This window comes from Oncorhynchus tshawytscha, linkage group LG07 (genome assembly GCF_018296145.1).
Source record: "Oncorhynchus tshawytscha isolate Ot180627B linkage group LG07, Otsh_v2.0, whole genome shotgun sequence".
Classification (NCBI taxonomy): domain Eukaryota; kingdom Metazoa; phylum Chordata; class Actinopteri; order Salmoniformes; family Salmonidae; genus Oncorhynchus; species Oncorhynchus tshawytscha.
The window spans coordinates 22,858,942-22,872,991 of NC_056435.1; the positions used below are offsets into that span (position 1 = coordinate 22,858,942).

General features: G+C 40.5%; 1 protein-coding gene across 12 annotated transcripts in view; it reads left to right on the forward strand.

Annotated features, from left to right (window-relative positions):
• LOC112255228 (R3H domain-containing protein 2) overlaps positions 1-14,050 on the forward strand; it is a 74,007-nt gene that overhangs the window by 17,767 nt on the left and 42,190 nt on the right. The window contains exon 1 of one of the 12 annotated variants that reach the window (XM_042324190.1): positions 4,899-5,212. The exons of the other annotated variants lie outside the window; for them this stretch is intronic. The gene's annotated coding sequence lies outside the window, so the exon portion shown is untranslated. Of the gene's footprint in view, positions 1-4,898; positions 5,213-14,050 lie in introns of those variants that run through there. 12 annotated transcript variants of the gene reach the window in all.

Below are 14,050 nucleotides of genomic sequence, written 5' to 3' on the forward strand. Positions count from 1 at the left end.
GTGACTCTACAAACTTGTTGGATGCCTTTGCAGTTACTTTTGGTTGTTTCAGATTGTTTTGCCCAATAGGAACAGAATAATTAATGTGTTGTCATTTGGAGTCACTTTTTATTGTAAATAAGAATGGGATCTTTTTCCACACTACATCCATGTGGATGCTACCATGATTATGGAGTATCATTAAAACCTCTTGAAACTAGCAATCCCGGATCCGGGATCGTAATCATAGCCTCAAACGAATTAGCATAACGCAGCGGACATAAATACCCCTAGAAACTTTTCCTATTCATGAAAATCGCAAATAAAATAAAATAAATATATTCAAACACAAGCTTAGCCTTTTGTTGACAACACTGTCATCTCAGATTTTCAAAATATGCGTTACAGCCAACGCTAGACAAGCATTTGTGTAAGTTTATCATGGCATAATGCTATGCTAGGCTCTGCTGGCAGAGGGCAACATTTTAACAAAAATAAGAAAAGCAACCAAATGAAATCATTTACCTTTTGAAGAACGTTGGATGCTTTCACTCAGACTCTGAGTTAGATAGCAAATGTTCATTTTTTCCAAAAATATTATTTTTGTAGGCGAAATAGCTCCCGTTTGTTCATCATGCTTGGCTGAGAAATCGACCGGAAAATGCTACCACTACAACGCCAAACTTTTTTCAAAATTAACTCCATAATATCGACAGAAACACGGCAAACATTGTTTAGGATCCATCCTCAAGGTGTTTTTAACATATATATTCGATAATATATCCGTCGAGGCAATTGGTTTCTCATAAGAAGTGATTGGAAAAATGGCTACCTCAGTATTTTACGCAAGATTTTCTGCGGGAGACACCATGTGACCACTTGCTATATATGGTCCCTTACGGCTATTCTTCATTGGAAATGCATAAAAAGACGTCACAATGCTGTAGACACCTTGGGGAATACGTGGAAACGTAAGCTCATTCGTAGCTCATTCACAGCCATATAAAGAATCATTGGCATGAGGCGGTTTAAAAAAATGCGGCACTTCCTGGTTGGATTTTTATCTGGGTTTCGCCTGTAACACCAGTTCTGTTGCACTCACAGACAATATCTTTGCAGTTTTGGAAACGTAAGAGTGTTTTCTATCCAAATCTGTCAATTATATGCATAGTCGAGCATCTTTTCGTGACAAAATATCTTGTTTAAAACGGGAACGTTTTTCATCCCAAAATTTTAATAGGGCCCCCTAATGCTTAACTGGTTTTAATGAATTGTGAATAATGATGAGTGAGAAAGTTAGAGGAACAAATGCCCCCCCCCCAAAAAAGCTAACCTCTCCCCTTTGCCAACAACCAGGTGTATGATCTTTGTTCCTCTTTCTCACTGAAGCACAACCAAAACAAACTGTAAATGCATCCCAAAAATGTGTAGAGTCACACGCTTGATGTCAGGGGTCAGGATTCTGCATTTTTCACACAGAAAAGTAACGAAAATATCTTGCTGCTTTTTGTAAATGCAGATCTAAAATCCTTCTTATTTGTAAACTCTGTTCATGCTCAAAGGATTTTGCTCCAGATCATGTATGTAAAAGTGCAACTGAAGCATGAAATTAGGCCTGTCTTTGCTCACATCATTGGATCACCAGACAGCGCTCTGAATGATGTGTACTTAGAAAAGGGTACTTTTCTCTGGTACTTTCCTCCATTGTAGTTTTTCTCTGGTAGCAAGTTAAATTGCAAAACGGTTAATGTAGCATTTGTGTAATGTAGCATTTGTGTTACATTCTTTCAAATCAAATCAAATCAAATTTTATTTGTCACATACACATGGTTAGCAGATGTTAATGCGAGTGTAGCGAAATGCTTGTGCTTCTAGTTCCGACAATGCAGTAATAACGAACAAGTAATCTAACTAACAATTCCAAAAAAACTACTGTCTTATACACAGTGTAAGGGGATAAAGAATATGTACATAAGGATATATGAATGAGTGATGGTACAGAGCAGCATAGGCAAGATACAGTAGATGATATTGAGTACAGTATATACATATGAGATGAGTATGTAAACCAAGTGGCATAGTTAGTGGCTAGTGATACATGTATTACATAAGGATGCAGTCGATGATATAGAGTACAGTATCAACGTATGCATATGAGATGAATAATGTAGGGTAAGTAACATTATATAAGGTAGCATTGTTTAAAGTGGCTCGTGATATATTTACATTTCCCATCAATTCCCATGATTAAAGTGGCTGGAGTAGAGTCATTGTCATTGACAGTGTGTTGGCAGTAGCCACTCAATGTTAGTGGTGGCTGTTTAACAGTCTGATGGCCTTGAGATAGAAGCTGTTTTTCAGTCAATGATCAACATTAGAAATATGATGGCCATGCATCGTTTTTGCAAAAAACGACCTTGCTTTTTTGTTAGCTAGTTTACTTGTGACTGCTAGCCATATAGGCGGAGATGCAAAGAAAAAGCCATATCTCCGACTGGCCAATAAATATAAAAGACTAAGATGGGCAAAAGAACACAGACACTGGACAGAGGAACTTTGCCTAGAAGGCCAGCATCCCAGAGTTGCCTCTCCACTGTTGAGATTGGTGTTTTGCTCGTACTATTTAATGAAGCTTCCAGTTGAGGACTTGAGGCGTCTGTTTCTCAAACTAGACACAAATGTACTTGTCCTCTTGCTCAGTTGTGCACTGGGGCCTCCCACTCTTTCTATTCTGTTTAGAGCCCGTTTGTGCTTTTCTGTGAAGGGAGTAGTACACAGCGTTCTGCGAGATCTTCAGTTTTTTTGGCACTTTCTCGCATGGAATAGCCTTAATTTCTCAGAACAACAGTAGACTGACGAGTTTCAGAAGAAAGGTCTTTGTTTCTGGCCATTTTGAGCCTGTAATCGAACCCACAAATGCTGATGCCCCAGATACTCAACTAGTCTGAAGAAGGCCAGATTTATTGCTTCTTTAATCAGAACAACAGTTTTCAGCTGTGCTAACATAATTGCAGAAGGGTTTTTGAAATGATCAACTAGCCTTTTATAATGATAAACTTGTTATAATGATGAACTTGGATTAGCTAACACAACGTGCCATTGGAACACAGGAGTGATGGTTGTTGGTAATGGGCCTCTGTACGCCTACTATGTAGTATTTTCCATAAAATAATCTGCCGTTTCCAGCTATAATAGTCATTTACAACAATGTCTACACTGTATTTCTGATCAATTTGATGTTAATGGACAAAAAAAAAAGTTTTTCTTTCAAAAACGTGGACATTTCTAAGTGAACACAAACGTTTTGAACGGTAGGTTATATGGTTTAAAATGCGGTGCAATTTCGCCAGCTATTTCTGAGAAGTGCAAATGTCATCTGTAAGATGGTCCCTGCATTCAGTATAATGTTAAGTGGACATTCCTTCCCTTTCTCTTCATATTGGATATTTATCCAGCTCCTATGAACAGTTTGGATGTGTGTAAAACCCTCCGGTTTGTTGCCTTGTCCTTATTATTATGCGCCCACGGGGAGCAAATATGTTGCTTTATAACTGTATTTAGACAGCCTATTTAAAACAAGTTTTGTTTTTATTAGAATTATACTGTCTTTTTAGGTCTTATCAATAGCCTGATGAATTGAATCTTGCTTATTGACTACGTTGGCAAGTTCATGTCCAGACAGCAATTTGCAATTGATAATTTGCAATTAGGCCAGTGTGAATGCTGTAGCCTGTGTTTTAACCATTTTTTTTCCATATTGGAGCAATGCAATTAGAACAATGTGGACTGCAAACATGTTCAAAATATTAAGCAAATGCGGGACATTTAATGAACTAGGTTATTACGGACTAACAGATTTGAGAACGAAATGGGATGATAGACCATAAATACGCAACATGGAGCAACCACATGTTCTGATTTGCCAGTGAGGGGGCAAGCCTCGACACACCCACCTCTTGTTTATAATCTCAACCCAGCCCTTTCGCACCGCTACTGGTCCCGTAATTCCGGTGAAACATTTAATTTCAAATCCAAAATACTGGAGTGTAGAGCAAAATGTACAACTGTTATCTTCACTGTCAAAAAATGTGTATGTTCTATGATTTTTTTTTTTTGTGCACACTTAATTCAGTGCATCGGTCTGATTATTTCTCAAGGTAAACTGAAATTCCAATTTTCTGAATTGACCCCAATCCTGCTGTTCATCTGACCCTTTTCAAGTCCAATCCAGCCTCTCTCTTTCTGATGCTGCTGAACTTTTGACTGCCTTTACACATTCTGTGCTGCAGTGAGGGCTTGTTGCAGGGAGAACTAAGGAAGATGATTCAAATCCATTCATCCTGTCTAGGGAATGATCTTTTCCCCCTGCTAATGAGCTCTTTCTTGCAATCTTTTCTTTTTTTTTCTTCTTTATGCCCATCCATACCCCTGCAGTGCATTTCTCCTACCAACACCAGTTTGTTTTTCATCCAAACCCAAGGGCACTGAATGAGACTAGTGTAGCAGAGAATCTAGCGCTGTTGGTTGTACTTGATGGTTAGAGATGGTCACATGGCTTGCTCTTGTGGATCTAGGTTATATGTGGCTTCCTATACAGCAAGGAGGGATGCAATGCAAACCTTGAGTGGGTGAATGGAGGAAGGAACATTTCATTGTCCGTTTCTCGTCATTGAAGTGTGTCTTGCCATCGTGCTGCTCCCCCAGTGACACAGTCCTTTAAACAGCTGGGTTTCCTCACTAGCCCTGGGCTGCCTGTCAGCACAATTATATTGTTACTGAGAGAGAAAGGGAGTGCGAGGAAGGGAGGGTTGGTGAAGGAGTAGAGTAAGGCAGAGCAGTGTGCACATGATATAGTGAGAGGAGAGTGCTTGCTCGCTCTCTCGCTCACCGTCTCTGTGCTTGTACACTTCATTCAGAAAAAGGGGCAGTCAAAAGAGGGGTCCTTCCTTCCTCGTTTACAAAACCCTCGACATAGAATAGCTCCGACCATGTACAGCTAGCTAGAACAGATGGAGAGGACAGACAAGACCGTGAGTGCTCCCAGACCATAAAATAAGCTTTAGGCTAGATGACCGTGGGGGACAGATGGATTCTCCTCGGATACAGTCAGTTTTTATTGAGACTAAAGTGATGTCAGCGATCTGCTAGCGTAGCGATATGTTGTAGCCTGTCGTTCCACCCGATCATTCATCCTGCAAAACCTCTGCATGGGAGCTGCAAATCTCTAAACACAGTAAGCAAGCGATGTGTGTTTGCGTGTGCGCCACTGTGTTTTGTATTATTCACATTTACCAGTTACGCCGGATGTGTCAAAGTTAAACTTCAAACTATTATTCGGTGGATTGCCTTAGCTTATCGCCTCTTATCGGTCTCTGTTCGTGTCCTGTCTTTTGTAACGTTGCTAAAGTATGATTTAGCTTCCTGCCTGGCTCTACGGTAGCTGACATCTATCTGGAGCTTAGAATAGAATTCTATAAAGAATTCTTAGAATTCTATAAAGTACAGTTTTATAGGGCTGTGAATTGCCAGGCACCTCACAATACGATATTATCATGATACTTAGGTACCGGTTATGTATTTTTGATTCTGTGACTTCATTGTGATTCGATGTTCCAAACATATTGCTCACCATGTGTCTGCTGCAGGGAGATGAGAACATTAGAAAGCAAGTTTTGATCAGTCAAGGAAATAAAAGTGCTGAAAACAAATGGGCTCCCTATTTTAAAAAGCTATTTTGGAAAATGTTGGTGCAGATACAGCCAACTAGCGCAAAAAATATTATTGCGATGTTGTCAAAACGATAAGATTTCATTAAAATAATATTCCGGTATGTAACTTTCCATTTGTCCCCATAACTACGGTTTTATAATCAATCTATTTACCCTTCTGTAATCTGTTCACCTGCATTGGTTTTTAGATGGTTTGGATGTACTGGTTTTAATTGTGATGTTAATGAAATCACAGACTATCTAACTATGTCTATGGACTGTTCCATTTTATTAGTGGTGCATGTAGGCTATGCTGCATAATTATGGCTTTATATATTGTGCTAGTGTGTGGGTTGACTAGTGTGAGAACACACACTTTGGTGAAGACAGTGCTGAGGTAATGAGGAATTCCCTGCTACTGTGTTGGCCTGTAGGCGGAGGAGAGGGGAGGCCGGGGCAGGGGTAGAGAGTTGACAGGAAGGGTCCGTCACTTTGGAACCTGTCATGGAGCAGAGAGGACGGAAGGGAGGTAGTAGAGGGAGGGATAACAGAGACTGAGCCAGGAGAGATGGAGACAGGGAGTGAAAGAAGTGGGGAGGAAGGGAGTGGGAGCGAGGTCACCCCGTTGGTGGCTTAGTTTGTTTGTGCATCTACGCAGAGAAGAGGGGGAGGGGGGGCACAGACAGAATTTGTTAATAAGAAGCCTGCTATCCATGGAGATGTGTACTATATGTAGCTATATGTGACAGCAAATAGATGATTCTTACAAAACATTGGGTGGGAACATCTGGTTAACCGTTAAGACTAACACAGAACATAATGTGCTATGAACAGAGAGTGGGGTGGAGAGATGGGGAGAAAGTAGATGCAGGTGACAGAAGAAAAGAAGGTGGGTAGGAGATGGAGGGAGAAAAGAGTGTTTGCTAGAGGGAGACGGCGAGAGAGAGAAGAGCGCTTGCGAGAGAGGGGGAGAATCTCAATTGCACACTCCCCGCATCCTTTCTCCTCGCCTCCTTCTCTCAAAACCCATTGGATGAGAAAGCCAGAGGTCCCTCCCCTCTGACCTTCTCCTACAATGGGTTTTGAGAAGGAGGTGAGGAGAGAGTATGCAATTGAGATCCTCCCAGAGACTGAGAAAGAGAGCGCAGCAGCAAAATCCTCTTGAATAAAAAAATCTGCTATTTATAGCATAGTGTCTTCTCTCCTCCCTCACACCAATTGCTCTCTCTCTCTCTCGTTTCTCTTTCTGTCTCATTTGCTCTTTCAGGTGAATGAAAATCTGCCTTCTTTACCCCGTAATGCTTGGTCTCGCCTCTTTATACTATAGCCATTTTCCCGAGGCTTCTTTGTCAGCAGATGGTTTTTGTGACTGTCACTTTGTGTTACTGTCTGTTTCTATCTAATGTGGAGAGTGTTTAGCAAATCTATCTCTGGTGAAACATGGGAGATATGTTGATGGGTGTGTATCAGATAGTATGGATTAAATAAGGTGTTGCCTAGGTTTTAGATGTCAATATCAGAGGCTATTAAGCTGCTATTGATTTGAAAAGATTTTGACGTAATAAAGCTAGAATCCTTAATTCTAGGTGCACTGGTGCTCCTAATTTACATTCCAGGTCACACATCAAAATATTTACTCGCACATTAGAGTAAAATGGTTGCAAGTATGCCAGATTTAATTTGTATTTTTTACGTCTCCGAAAGCTAAAGTCACTTAAAAAGAATTGTCTGTAACACCATGGGCCAAAAGGGGGACTGTATGGTCGTTATCAAGACATGGCCAATGTTGAATAGAGGGAAATCCCAGTTTTCCAACGGTGTCAATTTTTCTCATATTGAGAGTTTTACAACCAAAATATATAGGATTGTATAATTAACGCGCATCAGTTCATCAACTGCGTGTTAGCCATTTGCGGTTATTCACGAGTGCCGATGGAGAGTTTTATCAGACATAACAATGACATTAATACATACTATTAGGTAAATAGTTAAGTACCAACATAGCCAGCCCAGCTACACAATGTTTTAAATAGGTTATGTAGTAGACTATCCTTTAATTTATAAGAATACTGCTGCAATGTTACTGCTGCTGCTCTCCTGCTGCTCTCTCCTCGAGCCCACTGGCACACATGCAGGTAATGCACACACCTTGACATTTCCAGGATTTTAATGACCGAACGAACCCTGTTTGCCTACCAAAAATGATCTTGAAGGCACATGATGTCGTTTTTTTGTCACGGATGGGCTATTGCAGCCGACGACCACACCGGGTTCCACTCCTATCAGATAAAAACAAGAAAAGGTGGCTCCAGTGGGCACGCGATCACCAACAATGGACAACTGAGGAGCGCAAAAATCGGTGAATCCCGGTTCCTTTTGCATCATGCAGATGGCCATCAGGATTTGGCGTAAGCAGCATAAGTCCATGGCCCCTTCCTGCTTGGTGTCAACGGTACAGGCTGGTGGTGTTATGGTGTGGGGAATGTTTTCCTGTCACATGTTTGGTCCCTTGATACCAATTGAGCATTTCCATGCCCAGAAGAATTCTGGCTGTTCTGAAGGCAAAGCCTCAATTTCTCTGGGAATGGAATTCACAAGGTGTCAAGTGTTCCACAGGGATACTGGCCCGTGTTGACTCATATGCTTTGAGTTGGCTGGATGTCCTTTGGGTGGTGGACCCTTCTTGATATACACAGGAAACTGTTGAGTGTGAAAAATCCAGCAGCGTTGCAGTTCTTGACCCAAACTGGTGTGCCTGTCGAGAGCTGTGGCAGTAATGAAATGTTGTCAGCCGGTCATTGTCATACACAATGCCACACATGTCTCAAGTTTGAGGGAGCATGCAATTGGCATGCTGACTGCAGGAATGTTCATCTGAGCTTTTGCTGCTTGAGAATTGAATGTTCATTTCTCTACCATAACACGCCTACAACCTCATTTTAGGGAATTTGGCATTACGTCCAACCGGCCTCGCAACCACCGCTCACGTGTAACCACGCTATCCCAGGACCTACACATCCAGCTTCTTCAACTACAGTGAGACCAGCCTCCCTGACTGCTGATGCAATTTAGGATTGTTTCTGTCTGTAAGAGCCATTTTTATGGGTAAAAACTAATTCTGATTGGTTGGGCCTTGCTCCCATGTGGGTGCCCACCCTTGGCTGCGCCCCTGCTCAGTCATGTGAAGTCCATAGATTAGGGCCTATTTATTTTTATTTAAATTCAGATTTTCTACTATAAACTCAATAAAATCTTTAAATGTTGCATGTTGTGTTTATATTTTTGTTCAATATATATATTCCCATCTCTTACATTGCGAATTCTGATAGGGTTGATTCTCCAGGGGGCATAGGGCTAGGCTGGTGGGAAGGGAGTAAAAGGAGTGGCTGAAGAACCTACAGGTTTATCTATGGGCTAGTGCTGAGCGGTTAGTGTTTTTTGAGGTTGTTTCTGTTAGATAATACTCGTTGTTTTCCATTTTGGTTTTGATAACATTTTAAATGTGCGTTATGAAAAATGTACATTGAAATGATTTTACACCTTTTTAATTCAAAACCCCCAAATAGTGAACATTCATTAATTTGCCAAAAATATTCCATTTACTCTGTCAGGGTCCACATTGTTTAGACATCAAATGAAAAATACTATAATATTTCAGTTGTGTATATTACTTAGTTTTTATTTGATGGCTTTATTATTTTTAATGTCATCTCATCTCTCCTTAGGGGGAGTGGCAGCCAGCCAGACAATGTTATCTCTGCTCAACGTACTGTCTTTAGTTATCCTATTTAGCTAGGCATTTTACTAGTTCTTTAAAGTACACTGAATAAAAATGCACTACATGACCAAAATTCAACTAACATTTCATTCCAAAATCATGGGCATTAATATGGAGTTGGTCCCCCATTTTGTGCTGTAACAGCCTCTGCTATTCTGGGAATGCTTTCCACTAGATGTTGGAAGATTGCTGCCGGGACTTGCTGCCATTCAGCCACAAGCATTAGTGAGGTCGGGCACTGATGTTGGGAGATAAGGCCTGGCTTGCAGTCGGCGTTCCAGTTCATCCCAAAGGTGTTCGATGGGGTTGAGTTCAGGGCTCTGTGCAGGCCAGTCAAGTTCTTCCGCACCGATCTCGACAAACTATTTCTGTATGGGTCTCGATTTGTGCTCGGGGGCATTGTCATGCTGAAACAGGAAAGGGTCTTCCACAAAGTTAAAAGCACAGAATTGTCTAGAATGTCCTTTTGTATGGTGTAGCGTTAAGATTTCCCGTTACTGGATTTAAGGGGCCTAGCCCAAACCATTATTCCTCCTCCACCAAACTTTACAGTTGGCAGTATGCATCGTGGCTGGTAGCGTTCTCCTGGCATCCGCCAAACCCAGATTTGTCCGTTGGACTGCCAGGTGAAGGGTGATTCATCACTCCAGAGAACACGTTTCCACTGCTCCAATGACTGCTAGCTTTATACTACTCCAGCCGACGCTTGGCATTGCGCATGGTGATTTTAGGCGCGTGTGCGTCTGCTAGGCCATGGAAACCCATTTCATGAAGCTGCTGTCAAACAGTTATTGTGCGGACTTTACTTCTTCCAGAAGCAATTTGGAACTCTGAAGTAGAGCTGTGGCGGTCACAAAATGTAATCAGCCGGTGATTGTCAAGCGAATAACTTGGTCTCACGGTAATTGACCGTTAATTAACAAACACAATTAGCATCTCCTGTCTTCCGCGCATAGCCTACAAAAGCACTGATGTAGACCTTTTTTAGAACATCTACATTTAAAAAGTTTAATAAATAATATAGCCTACACCTTCACAATAAATCCATTATTTATTTTAGACAGGTCTAAAGAAACATGATAAGAAAATGTAGTCTATTTTAGAAGAATAGAATAGCATACTCTGCTTTGTCCTTATGTTTTGTCCTGATCTGGCTATACTATATGGCTGTGAGCTATACTAGTTAATTTAGCAGACAAGATTTGGTTAGAATTACGTGGCATTATTGTATATTATGTTATAGTATGACGAATACAATTGAACAAAGCTGAATAAAAGAGAGGATATTTTCTCCAAACGATTTGAGGGAGTGAGCACATGTGGCTATTCTGTGTTCAGGGGTTAACAAAGAAATAGGTACTCCTATATGCCTTAGTTATTAATGTAACTTTAGTAAACTCAGCAAAAAAAGAAACGTCCTCTTATTTTTTAGCAAACTTAACGTGTGTAAATATTTGTATGAACATAACTGATACTTAAACTGAACAAGTTCCACAGACATGTGACTAACAGAAATGGAATTTCTGTTTTTTTGGTCCCTGAACAAAAGGGGGATCAAAATCAAAAGTAACAGTCAGTATCTGGAGTGGCCACCAGCTGCATTAAGTACTGCAGTTCATCTCCTCCTCATGGACTGCACTAGATTTGCCAGTTCTTGCTGTGAGATGTTACCCCACTCTTCCGCCAAGGCACCTGCAAGTTCCCAGACATTTCTAGGGGGAATGGCCCTAGCTCTCACCCTCCGATCCAACAGGTCCCAGACGTTAACTTTCACACATTAACAAGTCCAATACAGCAAATGAAAGATACACATCTTGTTAATCTACCCATCGTGTCCAATTTTTAAAATGTTTTACAGCGAAAACACAACATATATTTACGTTAAAAAAACACAGCCATTTTTCCCAGCCAAAGATGGTAACAAATGCAGAATTAGAGATAAAATGAATCACTAACCTTTGATAATCTTCATCAGATGACACTCGTATGACTTCATGTTACACAATACATTTGTTTTTTTTCTCTCGATAATATGCATATTTATATCCACAAATCTCGGTTTACATTGGCGCCATGTTCAGAAATGCCTCCAAAATATCCGGAGTAATTACAGAGAGCCACGTCAAATAACAAATACTCATCATAAACTTTGACGAAAGATACATGTTTTACATATAATTAAAGATACACTGGTTGTTAATGCAGCCGCTGTGTTAGATTTTTTTTTTTTTTAAACGTTACGAAAAATGCATACCATGCAATAATCTGAGACGGCGCTCAGAAGTAAATATATTTCTCCGCCAAGTTGGAGTCAACAGAAATTACATCATAAATATTCCCTTACCTTTGATAATCTTTCATCAGAATGCAGTGCAAGGAATCCTAGTTCCGCAATAAATCGTTGTTTTGTTCCATAATGTCCATTACTAGTGTCAAATTAGCTACTTTTGCTAGCACATCTAGTTCACATGTTCAAAAGCTGGCACTGGTCCAGGCGAACTCGGACAAAAACTTCAAAAAATTATATTCCAGGTCGAATAAACTGGTCAAACTAAGTAGAGAATCAATCTTCAGGATGCTATTATCACATATATCCAATAACGTTCCAACCAGAGCATTCGTTTTTGTCTACAGAGTAATGGAACGCAAGGCGATATAATGACTACTGTGCGTAACCAGGAACTGGCATTCTGCCAGACCAGTGACTCAAATAGCTGCCATCCAGTCCCACATCACACTAGAGGCTTCATTCCACGTTCTACTGACTGTTGACATCTAGTGGAAGGCGTAGGAAGTGCGAACAGATCCATATCTTATTTGGATGTGAATAGGCGATGAGTTGAAAATCAACCAACCCCAGACTTTCCACTTCCTGTTTGGAAGTTTGCCTGCCCTATGAGTTCTGTTATACTCACAGACATAATTCAAACAGTTTTAGAAACTTCAGAGTGTTTTCTATCCAATAGTAATAATAATATGCATATATTAGCATCAGGGACAGAGTAGGAGGCAGTTCACTATGGGCACGCAATTCATCCAAGGTGAAAATGCTGCCCCCTATCCCTAAAAGGTTTTAAGGCATTGATGTTTATGGTTGGATACATTCGTGCAACGATTGTGACTTTTTTTCCCCCACAAATGCGCTTTTGTTAAGTCATCGTTTGGCGAAGTTGGCGGTCTTGGTTAGGAAGAAATAGTCTTCACACAGTTCTCAACGAGCTGGGTGGCCCAAACTGCTGCATAAATCAAATACCCTGACTCTGTTGCAGATGTTAATGCATTGAGAATGCAAGAGAAGTGACACAATTTCCCTAGTTAAAAGAAATTCATGTTAGCAGGCAATATTAACTAAATATGCAGGTTTAAAAATATATACACTTGTGTATTGATTTTAAGAAAGGTGTTTATGTTTATGGTTAGGTACACAATGGTGCAACGACAAGCGAATGCGCTTGTTAAATCACCCATTTGGCGAAGTAGGCTATGATTCAATGATAAATTAACAGGCACCGCATCGATTATATGCAACGCAGGACAAGCTTGATAACTACACATGGTTGATGATATTACTAATTTAACTAGTGATTATGTTAAGATAGATTTTTTGATAAGATACGTTTAATGCTAGCTAGCACCTTGGTTCCTTGCTGCACTCACGTAACAGGTAGTCAGCCTGCCATGCTGTCTCCTCGCGGAGTGCAATGTAATCGGCCATGATCAGTGTCCAAAAATTCAGATTACCGATTGTTATGAAAACTTGAAATCGGCCCTAATTAATCGGCCATTCCGATTAATCGATCAACCTCTAGTTGTGATATAAACCTTATCAAAACATATAGGCCTATGGGCTAGGCTACATGAGGTGAGGGACTGTGATTCCAAAAAGTCAATACATTTTTTTTGCATTGTACTTTGCCTTACACTGGGCATCATTCACAATTGATAATATATAATTCACAAGAGAGGCTAATATTGTCACCCATCAGGCTATTATTGATTTAATCTTGTCTTTACATATACTAAATGACGTGTGAAATTTGTTTTGATTGAATATGGACCATTATCATGCACCTGTCTCGAAATAGTGGTCGGTGAAAAATAAATTGTCATCTATGCACTTAAATAGCAAATGAAGGACACTTTTTCAGTGGTTCATTTTCATGCCAGCCAGGTAGGCTGTACTCCTGTTGTAATGATGAGCAATGTGCTTAATATTAGGAAAGTTGAGGTATAAATATTATAGGCCTAGAAAGCTGATGGTATCCCCTTTTTAATAGAGGCCATCACTGTTTTGTCACGCAAATTGCATTGCCTAGACACGTGCTACGCGTTTCGGCTGGCTGGTCTGACGATCCCGCAGGTGAAGAAGCCAAGGTGTGGAGGTCCTGGGCTGGGGTGGTTACACGTGGTCTGTGGTTTTTGAGACTGGTTAGACATACTGCCAAATTCTCTAAAATGACTTTTGAGAGATGGGTTATGGAAGAGAAATTAACATTCAATTATCTGGTACCAGCTCTGGTGGACATTCCTGTTGTGACACAACTGCACATTTTAATGGCTTTTTATTGTCCCCAGCAATAGCAGC